The following is a 12,013-nucleotide window of genomic DNA, read 5'->3' as shown; positions in this document are numbered from 1 at the left end:
CTGTTTTACGAGGGAAACCCAAAGTGCCGGGACCGGCTCAGTTGACCAGCGCCTCATTGTCAAGATTTATCTTGCTCGAGAGTCATCCACATTCCTGATGACAGGACGAATGCCTCGGCGTCCTGCCGAGAGCGTTAAAATCACTCTCATGCTGAAGCACATTTTGCCTCGACAGATACATTAACATACAGTGGCCCCGCGCCACCCCATCAATCTGTAGCTTGTTGGGTCCCACCATGGCTTCTTTGGGCCTCCCTGTAGAAGTCCATAGGTTTGACTTGGGCAGTGGTGGCCCTCTTTGAGTCAAGTGTCCACAGATGATACGGTCCAGGTCACTGAAACCTTCCGGAGGCCAAACTCAAACTCAGTCTGGATGCAACTAGCGTGTAGACTCTTAAAAATAAAGGTTCTTTATTGGAATCAATGGTTCCATGAAGTGTCCATGAAATCTTTTAATTGCTCAAAGTGTTCTTCAGATTATTAAATCTTTTTTATACTAAGAAAAAAGGGTTTACCTGAAACCTTTACCTGAGTGTAGATGTCGAGTTTGAGTTTATTAGCTGTGTATTTTAATATTTCTGTGCTCTTTATATTGCCAAGATCCTTAAAGGAGTAATTTACTTTTGAAAAAACTTTTGCTGACCATGTCGTCCAAGATGTCCATGTCTTTCTTTCTTCAGTCGAAAAGAAATTAAGTTTTTTGATGAAAACATTCCAGCATTTTTCTCCATATAATGGACTTCAATGGGGACCAAACGGTTCAAGGTCCAAAAAAAAAAACATTCAGTGCAAACTGTTCAAAGGGCTTTAAACGATTCCAGACGATGAATAAGGGTCTTATCAAGCGAAACGATCGCTCATTTAAAAAATAAATAAAAAAATTTACGTTTTATAAGCTGAAATGCTCGCCTTGCTCTGTTCTGTGATGCACGTTCGTGACTCTCCTGTTCGAACTCGTTCATCAAAACGAACAAATCTTTTTCCGAGTCAATCCGTTTGTTTCGTTCGTTGAATGAACCATGACATGACTCAGAAAAAGATTTGTTAATTTTGATGAACGAGTTCGAAAAGGAGAGTCACGAACGTGCATCACAGAACAGGGCAAGGTGAGCATTTTAGCTTATAAAACTTAAACTTGGTTATTTATTTATTAAATGAGCCATCGTTTCACTTGATAAGACCCTTATTCATCGTCTGGAATCGTTTAAAGCCCTTTGAACAGTTTGCAGTTTGCACTGAATGTTTTTTTTGGACCTTGAACCGTTTGGTCCCCATTGAAGTCCATTATATGGAGAAAAATCCTGGAATGTTTTCATCAAAAACCTAAATTTCTTTTCGACTGAAGAAAGAATGAGATGGACATCTTGGATGACATGGGGGTGAGTAAATTATCCGCAAAAGTTTTTTCAAAAGTGAACTACTCAAGACTACTGCTAAAGCTGCTGTTTTTTGCCATCCGTATCTGGCCTCTGTGAACATGATACATCTTAGACGGCTACTTTTTCCCTGCGTGAAGTCCTGCTTAATGGGAATTCTTTAACTTATCACCATGTTCTTTTGCAGTAGATCAAGCGTCTTTATGAGTTTCGGCAGTTTTGCTTCAATATTGAACTAATAAACTTGGCAGACGAAGTTGGGGTTTTTTCTCGAGGATTAAACGACGTTAAATGTTTGCCCTATCCACTGCTGATTCTAGTTTTTATTTTTGCATGGGTGTGATTTCTTCTCCCAGTTGTGATTTGTTTATGGACTGTATAGAAAAATTGATTAAACTAATAAAGGTTTGAACATTCGCACCTCCCTGACCTTCCATAAACAGCTTGTGTCATTGTTTCCGCCACTGAGATGTTTATGAGTCCTGTTTGCTCGGAGAGAAACATAACGCGGAGTGCGCAGGTATGCAATATGCCTCCAGCAGAGACCGGACGAGTTCACACTGCGATTCGCATGCGGGCGTGCATTTTAAAGAACCTTAATGCGTCTCTTTAGATGTTATGCAATTACATGCGAGCATGGGAAGGCCTTTGTGCACCTCCATTTCGTCCCACTGCAATTTTCCACCTGAACAGACAAGGTGAGGTGGAGGTGCACGTCTTATGAATCCTTGGGCTTTTGACAGACGGCAGCGGCCTTGCTATTTACCCTTAGAAATTTTCACGGGTCACGGCTGTTACAGGGGGTTCACGCACGCCAGCGTTGATCTCCTCGTGCGACTGATGCACAGATAAAGGGGATAGATGGACGAGGGGAAAGCGTTTCGGGAGATGGGAGTACGGATAGACAGTAGGCCAAAGTGACTTTGGCAGTGGGCTGCTATTGATCAGCTTTATGATTCATTGATTTATACCAGACAGTTTCAAGTGCTTTGAAGAGATATGAGTCATATACATCCACACTAATCTCAGGGGTTGCAGGAGGGGACTATGCTTAAAAACGGTTTCTGACATCCTTATGATGTCTCAAGACTGAAGCCGCACGGTCGTGCGATGCAAATATCTGTAAGGAATAAAGGTGTGTGCATGGGAAATAAATGCCCGGAGAGCTGCTTTTGATCATTTTAGGGAAATTATAAGGGATAGCATGATATGTTCTCATCTTTCAAAGGAATATGGGTTTGGGGGTAAGGCGATCGCAAGACGACACGCCCTCGCACAAATACGCCGACACACGGATAAAGAGATCGAGTGAAGATTTATGTGACAGTGAGCTAATTGCATGCTGCCATTTGTCTTCAAGAAGTGACATCCGATCCTTTTTCATGGTTTTTAACAATTATAACAGAAGAAATATACTTTCTGCACACTGGAATTATAAGCTGAAGTGCAACAAAAGGCATTAGTTAGGCTGGAATTCCAATCGGTTTGGACAATATGTTGGAAGTTTTGTGGTTAGTAATTGCGCTAAAGAGACATTTTAATAGAACTGCACTTCATGTGGTAACATCTAAATTGACTGATTTTATTCACTGCAAATATATTGTTTAATGTGACATTAGGAAGTGGATGAGGGAACAACGCATTTTCAACGCACTTCGTTTCCTGTTTACACTTCTGGGCTTCGGGGTCTATACGACCCCAACAATTGATTGAGTAATTGTACAAAAAATATACATTTTTAATCATACAAATAATATATCATTTCTTTTGTTTACTTCTCATCTATTCATTAATGCTGTGTTTTTGGAGATATAAAGTACTTTTGAATCCATATACCACACAATTCCTCAACTACACCATTAGCTTGCTTATGAAATATTATTTTTTTTTATGATACATTGCATTTATGCTCTAGTACTAGGCCTTCATTTCTGTGTAAAAATTTTCAGATTTATGCCGGATTTTTTTTTTTTTTTTTGACACATGTAGATTATATATTATATTTTTTTTTATTTCCCTTTCTTTTCAATGTGGGGTCATATTGACCCCGAAGACCAGAAGTGTAAACAATTTTTTTAAATACCTTCAGAACAACCGAATCAAGCCCAGTTTTTTTTTTTTTTTGGTGTGTGTGTGTGTGTGTATAGATAGATAATGTATGAAGAGTCACAAAATCTTATTCGACTGAGATGAAGGGAACCTTTTTTTTTTATTAAGTAAAAGTCGATTGGGGTTGTATAAACCCCATGACCCGATTGAGAGCTACAGGAAGAGTTCACACTAAAATTAAAATTCTGTCATCATTTACTCAGCCTTCATGTCACTCCAAACCTGTGACTGTTGAACACAAAAGAAGATATTTCCAAGAAAATTGCATGCGGTTCAAACAACACTGGTGCCCATTGACTTCCATTGCATGAATCTAGTGAACAATCCCTGCTATTTACTGCACATGTTAATTTTTATGGTGTACTTGAGTGAATTATCTGGTGATTGTTGTTTCAGAAGAGGCAGAGGAAGTTGAAGCATGTCGAGAGGTCTTTCATTGCCAGCGTCAATTGTAAAACAATCTTTCCGCATGGAAGCAATATGTTGCGATGTAAAAGCCAATTTAAACACATAGGATACCGTGTAGTGCGTGTTATTTCAACATAGCATCGTATTAAACTGTAGAATCGCATCAGTAGTGTTTGACAAAGCAAACATCTCCATTCAGTGTTGTAGTACTCGAGACTCGGACTCGGTCTCGAGACCATATTTTAATGGTCTTGGTCTTGTCATGGACTCGTGTGCATTTGGACTCGGAATTGACTCGTACTCGAACATTTTTTTTAGGACTCTGAATTATTCCAGAGTCCACTCGAGTTCAATTCAAAATATTTTTCATGATTATTAATGTATGTTAATAAAATATTTCTTTAAATTGATTGACACGCCCAGTGATTGGCGATTTTCTATTGCGCAACTGCGCATGACAAATTGTAATAAAATTACTTTTAACACCACCTACTATGTGGCCTTTTTACCCTAAACTGATCATATTTTTTAAACTCTAAGTAAATTCAGTTAAAAAAAAAAAGGATTTCTCTAAGTAAATAAAAGTAAATTAGGTAATCAACCCTCACTGGTCTCGGTCTCGACTCGGACTCGACCGTCTCTGGTCTCGGACTCGACTCTCTATGGACTCGGTCTTGACTCGGACTCGACTCTCTCTGGTCTCAGTGTCGACTCGGACTCGAGTGAGGTGGTCTCGACTACAACACTGTCTCCATTACTATTTCTCTAACTTGCATGTTGTACTTCAGTGTGCAGTTCATCCAACACTTACATTTTACATTTATGAATTTTCCAGACACTTTTATCCAAGGTGAGTTCAGCTGCATTCAAGCTCTCAAGCATTCCCTGGAAATTGAACCCAAAACCTTGGCATTGCTAACACCATGCTGTTTGAGCTACAGAGAGGCATTATTTGTGACACCTCAAATCACGTGGCTTGTTGAGGAGAGGTGTGCGTTTTATGTTTCTAATGGCCCAGACATAAAATAGTCGGAAAATCACCTAGAACAATTTAGAAACCCACTTATCAAGACGTTAAGAACCCACTAAAAGGGATAGCTCGCCTGAAAATGATCATTCGTTCATCATTTACGCGCCTGCATGACTGACTTTATTCTGTGGAACACAAAAGAAGATATTTCAAAGAATGTTTCAACTGTCCATCCAGTCAAAGTCAATGGGGTTCGAAACATCTTTGGACCCCAATGACTTTCATTGTATGGACTATAAAACAGACATTTTTCGTTTTTTACACAGAATGAAGAAAATGATGACTGAGTGTTCATTGTCGGGTCAACTATCACTTTCTTTAAACACTATATTCTTCAAAAAAATCATTAATTTATGCAAATTGGGGATAACTGAGAATGCAACCTTTGCCTAAATGCCTCATTAATCAGCAAATCACACTGTGATGATTTAATCATGAGAATTATAACATAGGCTAAATGTGGTTGGTTATCAATGGCAGGCCACAAATTTATCAAAAGCAAACATCAACCCCAGTAATGGGATACGGCGATGACAGTCATGTTTGCATTGCTGGTGTGCGTTGATTGAGACGAATCGTCTGGTCGGATCGTCCGCATTTTTGCGTCGCATAAGAGATGTTTTCTTTGAGTGTCGGGTGTTGAAACAGGATATTATTTTGGAGTTGGAGAGTTAGATGTGAACGCATTCCACAAAGAAACTGCAGCAGGCCTGTGTGAGTGAAAATGACTGCAGCTACAAATCATTCCCTCTCTCTCTCTCTCTTTCTCTCCTCCTCCTCCTCTCGCTCTCATGACGTCAGGAATGTCGAGCACTCCCTGCTCCTTCCCTTGGGGAGAGGGTTTTACGATTGAAACCTGACACCGTTTCTGTGTCCCATAAGCAACAGAGCGGTAACTCACATCAAAGACAGCCAGCGTCGAATCACAGCACGGCCATAAATTAGCTTGTCGTTGCCGGACCAATCAGAAACGAGCATTAAATCAACTCTGTCATGCTGGCAGCCAATGGTGGGACTGCGGCGGTAAATCTGTCAAGCGAGCGTCTGTTAACGGGCGCTGTGGTGCAGATGGGGAATCCACTGGGGGGGTGGGGGAGGGGGGGTGTATATATGAGAGAACGAGAGAGAGAGAGAGAGATGGAAAGATGGAAGGAGGGAGGGGAAAAGCTGAGCACTTAGAGCTAAAGCGTGCAAAAATCTTGCCTTGGTTACCCAAAGATTCATCTCCGAAAGCCATAACGGCCGAAAATCAAAGCGTTTTGCAAGTGGTGAGCCGTGAAAACTCGAGTGGAACAAGACCAAACACGACCGCATTAGAGAGCGAACACCCATCCCAAAGAAAACCGTCATAAAGCTTAATTGCTACCACTGCTGTGTGACATTGAGTGTCTACAACAAAAGTGAAATACGGCCTCGTCTCACTCTACAATTACATCACTGTCTTAATCACCGACTCTTGTCACGATTATATCAGTTCACGACACTCATTATACACATTCGGCCCATTTGAAATGCGCAAGAGCTTGTCAAACGCAAACCTCAAACACTTCTTTATATGATATGACATAAAAAAGGAGACTGAAGCATGTCGGAGTTTGTGAAACGATGACCTGTTGGCCCTCTCACGTCGCTGCAAGGGTGCAGACCAGATGTTCTCACACGTATGGATGTGCACGGCTAAAAGAGACTGTGAATGCATGTGCGTGTGCAGATGTAACGCAGCGGGACGGACTCTTCTGGGATTTGAGTCTCGTTCTAAATCACGGGGAAGGGAAAGAAGGGCCTCGTCTCTTAAAATGTCAACAGGCTGCAGCTTATACTCCGCAAACATCTCCAGCTCGGATCGACGCGGCCCCCGTTTTCAACGGCGGACCGCGGCCAAATTCGGTGACTAATGGCGCAGGCGAATCGAAAATAGAAATGTCTAAACAGGCTTGTGGACATATCCAAATGCCTGGCTGATAAATGTAGCGTGCCTTCGCTTGAATTTATGTGTTTTTAAACTCTCCGTCATGTGATATGAAAATAAGGTGTACTCTTACCAGCCTTTCCAGCCAGTGGAATAACATCTCAGCCTTTCTGAATGGCACGTTTGAAACGCTTAATGTGCTGTTGAATAAATATTGTGCAATTATGGATTTAATGCAATACTTATATGGGAGTTGAGAAGTTGGGGGGGGGGGGGGGGGGGGGGGTCAATATATCACATTTATCACATTTATGTTGTGGACCTGCAACAATTGACAGCTTCTGATGATTTCAAGAGACAAATAACTGAAGTAAAATACTGCAAAGAAGATGTTATTATTGTTATTATTATTTTTGCAAAAGCAAAAGCTGTGGCATTGCTGTTGATTTTGGCTGCCTCTGCCTCCAAGGTGAAATGATTTTCTATTCGACGGGAATCCATAAACAGGCCCTGTGAGGGCAAGAGGCGCCATAAAATACATCAGGCCCGTATGGAGGCGTTTCCGTTTGCAACCAGGCGAACCTGGGGACGGGGGCGATGGCAAGCAGAGCTCTTATCTCGGCCTGGCGGTGACCGAATCCATTCATGCATTACCCTTCCTCTATTCGGAGGCATTTTCTATGGTCTTTTGATGAATTTGGCCTGTCTAAATTCGCCTGTTCCGAGAGCATGCCGTAATTTACCTACATTTATCGCAGGCGCGCTGTTTGCTCAGCTTCGGCCCTCGGATGCATGCATGATTAATGTGAAACACTGACGCTTCTGTGTCGCCCTCCCCCTCACCTGAGAATAGAAAATGACTCTGATTGCAATAAGCGTGCAGATTTTTGTGAAAAAGGCCAGTCGATGTGTGTGTGCATGTGAATCTGGAATACTCATTTGGTGACGTACAGACTGTAAGCTTGCAGATGATGATAATTTATTGAGTGCTGCACACATTCACTACGCACACACACACACACACACATGCAAGCAGCATCTATCAATTACTGGCCTCTAGTCCACACGCCTCTGACAATTTTACTGCGCGTTTTGTACGGCGTGTCAAGCCGCGCTGTTTCAGTCTATTATACTCATTCCTCTATAATTAATATAAATTACCTTTTTGCCTTTTTACTGCCTTGCCACTGTAATTAGTCGATGAAAGGCATTCATCGGCTGCCCGTAGGCGCTGCTGAAATATCCAGATGAAAGGCCGCAGGAGCATCAGGCATGTTAGCGGGCTGTAATAATTCGTTAAATTGCGTTTTTCTACTCAAAACGCTTTATGTATGGAAGGTGGAATGTCCTCAACAACCACCAATGTGTAGTATCCACCTGGATAGATGAAAAACAGGGGTTAAATAACCTCATTTCGGCCCTTCTGGAGTTATAATAGATATAAATAGAAAAGATAAATAGTTAAATAGAAAAGCTGATCTCAACATCTGCCCTTTTGCTATTAACACAGATACATATTCGTTTGACACCGCCCCATACCTCTCATACCACATAAAGGGTTAAGAACATGATATTCAAATTAGCTGCACCAATATAGTGATTGCTTCAGGTAATAAACACGACCATCTGAGGGAATGTACTGTATTGTTCCTGAGGGCAATACACTTTTGTCAGGTGTATTAGCATATGTGTATATGTGGCATGTGTAATTTTTGACTCTTTCAAACAGGTCTCTTATTGCTAAGAGAATCGGGGGCCTCGAAGTGTATTTTTAAATGGTTTTAACTAAAATGTGGCATCTGCAAACTAATGAAAAGTACAGTATAGCCTAATTAGAGGATGTATGAAGTCTGTTCAAAAAGGTGTGCTATATGGGTTAATGTGATGAATGTTTAGTTCTTTAACAATATACTTTTGTCTTATTAACTTATTTTACATTTAGTTTATATTGAAAAGACGTACGGGTTGATTAGCCTATGCTGTTAGCAGCACAGTCCGTAGGCTACGGCTTTGCATTTTTGTCCGATTTTCAAATACTTTTTTGCTTCAAAACAAAGTTTGTAATGTTATGATTCACCTCGGGTCATGGCTTTAACAAATACTTTCTAAAAATCCCTAATGGAGAAATGAATGGGGGAAAAAATACTTCCGGAATCAACGTCGCTGAGGGGGAGTCAACAATAGAGTCAAGCAGTGTAGTCCGACTCCTAAATGAATGAATCTTATATGCCGATTCTTTTCAGTTTAGCAAAAACATACAGCACGAGTCTGATTGCCGATCGATTGACTCTTTTGTGCCGTATCTTTTAGTGAATTAAAAACATAACGTGCAACCTTCTTTTACCGTCTATGCGTGCAACCAGTGTAGTCCGATTGCCAAGTGAATGATTCTTATGAGCCGTTTGCTTTGTTGAATCAGAAACATATACAGTGCTACGCTACCACTGAAATTATAGAACGGATCACTCTTATGAGCCGGATATTTTTTGTGATCCATTAGACTTGTATCAGTGTGTGATCACTGACTAGTTTTTCATATGATCTATGGTTAAAGATACACATAGTTTTTGTCAAAATTCTTTGCAAGAATTGCTTTATTCATCATTGAACTTATCTGCAAAATGGAATTTCAGTTGCCATTGAAATGCACACATGCTAACAGAAAACTTTGGAGGCTTTCTTCAGCTTAAACAAACAGAGCAGTGTTTTTATAGCCTCACAGAGTTGCAGCATTTCCACTTTTCAGGATAATCAATGGCTTACTTATAGTTGTCTCGGCATAATTACCTCAAAATGGCACACTTTACCTTTAAAGTTATATAAAGGACATATCCTTACTGACTCTTGACCGTTACCCCTTTATTGCAGATGATATCTTTTTTTTTTAACTTGTTCCACGGTCCCACAGCAGTTTGCTTTATTCAATGGGAGCATAGCCATGCTGTAGCCTACAGTTCATAACACACAGATGAGCGAGACGTCTTGAGGTTTTATCTGTGACTCTCACCCATCCACAAATGAATCATAATGAATGACCTCATAATGAAAGAGCTACTTAGCTCAATTGGTCAAATAAATTTCGAGCTGAAGGCTCTCATGCTTTGGAGATAAGACGCCACCGCTCGCGCGCCTCTCTGAAACAGGGTTAGGGAACTCCCTCTGGGAGGGTGAGGCGCTCAGGGGCCAACGTCATGTTTCACGCTTTAGGATATCAGCCGAGACAAAGGAACTTTCCCAGATACTTTCATATGGATGCCAAAGCATCATTAAAGAGGAAGATAGAGAGGAATAGAAGGTTGTAGAGGTGTGCTGAACCAGTGCCAAGAAAGTTCTCTCTCTGAAGCTGTGTTACAGACCCAAACTGGCCTAAACAAGCCCTGTCCTAAACCTCTCTCATTACAACTGCATATCCCACATGCCGGTGAACTTTTGTTACCTGCAGTCGACTCAAAGCCGCTGAAGATCGGTTTCCATTCCAGCTTCTGCAGCACAAATCAGGAGAATGGATGTTAGTCAGGATAGATGCCATATTTAATTTTTCGTGAATGAAAAGTAGGGTGTGAGGAAGAATATCACATTCAAACTTTCCAATAATGGAAAAAATTGTTCTTTTTAAAATCCTTACAACATAAAGTTAAAGTATATTTATGGACACATTCATTGATTTTAAGTGTTTTTTTTTTTTTTTAGCTTATGATAACATTTATATAGCAAAATATTAGTAAAGTATTTCATTGATAATCTCTAAACCTCACTTGAAATTGTTGGTGGAAAAATATATTGGGTCTGTAATTAAGTATAAAGCAGGGTTATTATTTTGTACTAAAATTAAAACCATTTCCACAATTTCACATTAACTGAGTTTAAATAGAATATAAACATTTTTTACATTTTATTTCAGCTACTAGCCAAATAATTATTTCACATTTTCACCTAATTTAAGTTGAAGTACTAAATAAAATAAAAATAAAATAAAAACTAAATATACATTAAAAAACTGAAAACTAATAAAAAAGACAAAAATAGGCTACAACAAAACTGCAGAAACTTTCATGAAAATATAAAAATACAATTTAATTAAAAATATTACAATAACAAGTATATCAATGACACTAAAATAACACAGTCATTCATTACGAATGTCTTTTTTTTCCAACTTATGATTCAATTTCTACAGGGAAACAGGCAGTGAAGTCATTAAATATTTACTTGGTGATATTAAATTTGCTCTGTATGGTTTGGTCGTTGATGGAAAGAATAAAAATGGCATCTAATAAAGCAGAAAGAAGTAAATTCACTCTAAAAATGTGGCTTGGTTATGTCTGGTTACGTGTAAAGCTCCCTTTAATTTGCTGTAGATCATTAGACGAGCCATTATGTTGCTGAATACAGTAACTGGTACAAAATAAAAACATGCTTTCTGAGTCATTAACTGACTGGGCAGCTCCTTTCGGTTTCAGACAGCCATGGGCTCTTTTCATGTACCCTGATAAAATCTTAGTGAACTCTTTCAAAGCATTGGTCACAGTGACCTCTGATATTGCAGATGTCTGGTCTCCGCCCCCAGTGCGATAACAGTGTCCTATAGGTATGATTCTCAGGCATGAACGTGATATACTACTATTTTTACAACCATTTCTCCAGGGGGAACCTTTCATTTGCATTAAAATGAGAGACGGGAGGAATCCACCAGAGAAAAAGCAGGCATGCAAAGCTGTCAAACCTCCTCGCAACATTTTACCTCACACACACACACACACATACACAGGTTGTGTTTGTTCATGTTTGATGGGGACTTTCCATAAATAAGTCCATATGAAGAGTTCAGATGCAAAAGCCTCTAAATGCCGTTTGAAATTTTCTTCTAAAATTACCATTTTTATCAAGCTTGTATATTTAAGTTCAGTAATTTCACTTAAATGACAATTAATAGGTAATCTTCATTGCCATTTAAGTGAAATTGCTGAACTTAAATAAACAAGCTTGATAAAAATGATCATTTTAGAAGAAAATTTCAAATGGCACTTAGAGGCTTTTGCATCTGAACTCTTCATATATCCCATCCCCTTACGCTAACCAAACCTATCTCAGAAAACTGCATTTTTACATTCTCAAAACACATCACTTAGTATGATTTATAAGTCGTGTTTCTCATACGGACCAAAAACTGTCCCCACAAGG

The 12,013-nt window shown here is 39.8% G+C and overlaps 1 protein-coding gene across 1 annotated transcript in view; it reads left to right on the top strand.

Annotated features, from left to right (window-relative positions):
- The window catches only part of nfe2 (nuclear factor, erythroid 2), a 46,411-nt gene that overhangs the window by 8,436 nt on the left and 25,962 nt on the right, over nucleotides 1-12,013 (top strand). The gene's annotated exons all lie outside the window — the stretch shown is intronic.

Source organism: Pimephales promelas, chromosome 20 (genome assembly GCF_988280905.1).
Source record: "Pimephales promelas chromosome 20, fPimPro1.hap1.1, whole genome shotgun sequence".
Taxonomy (NCBI): domain Eukaryota; kingdom Metazoa; phylum Chordata; class Actinopteri; order Cypriniformes; family Leuciscidae; genus Pimephales; species Pimephales promelas.
Note: the sequence above shows the minus strand (reverse complement) of the source record. Positions and strands in the feature narration are given on the sequence as shown.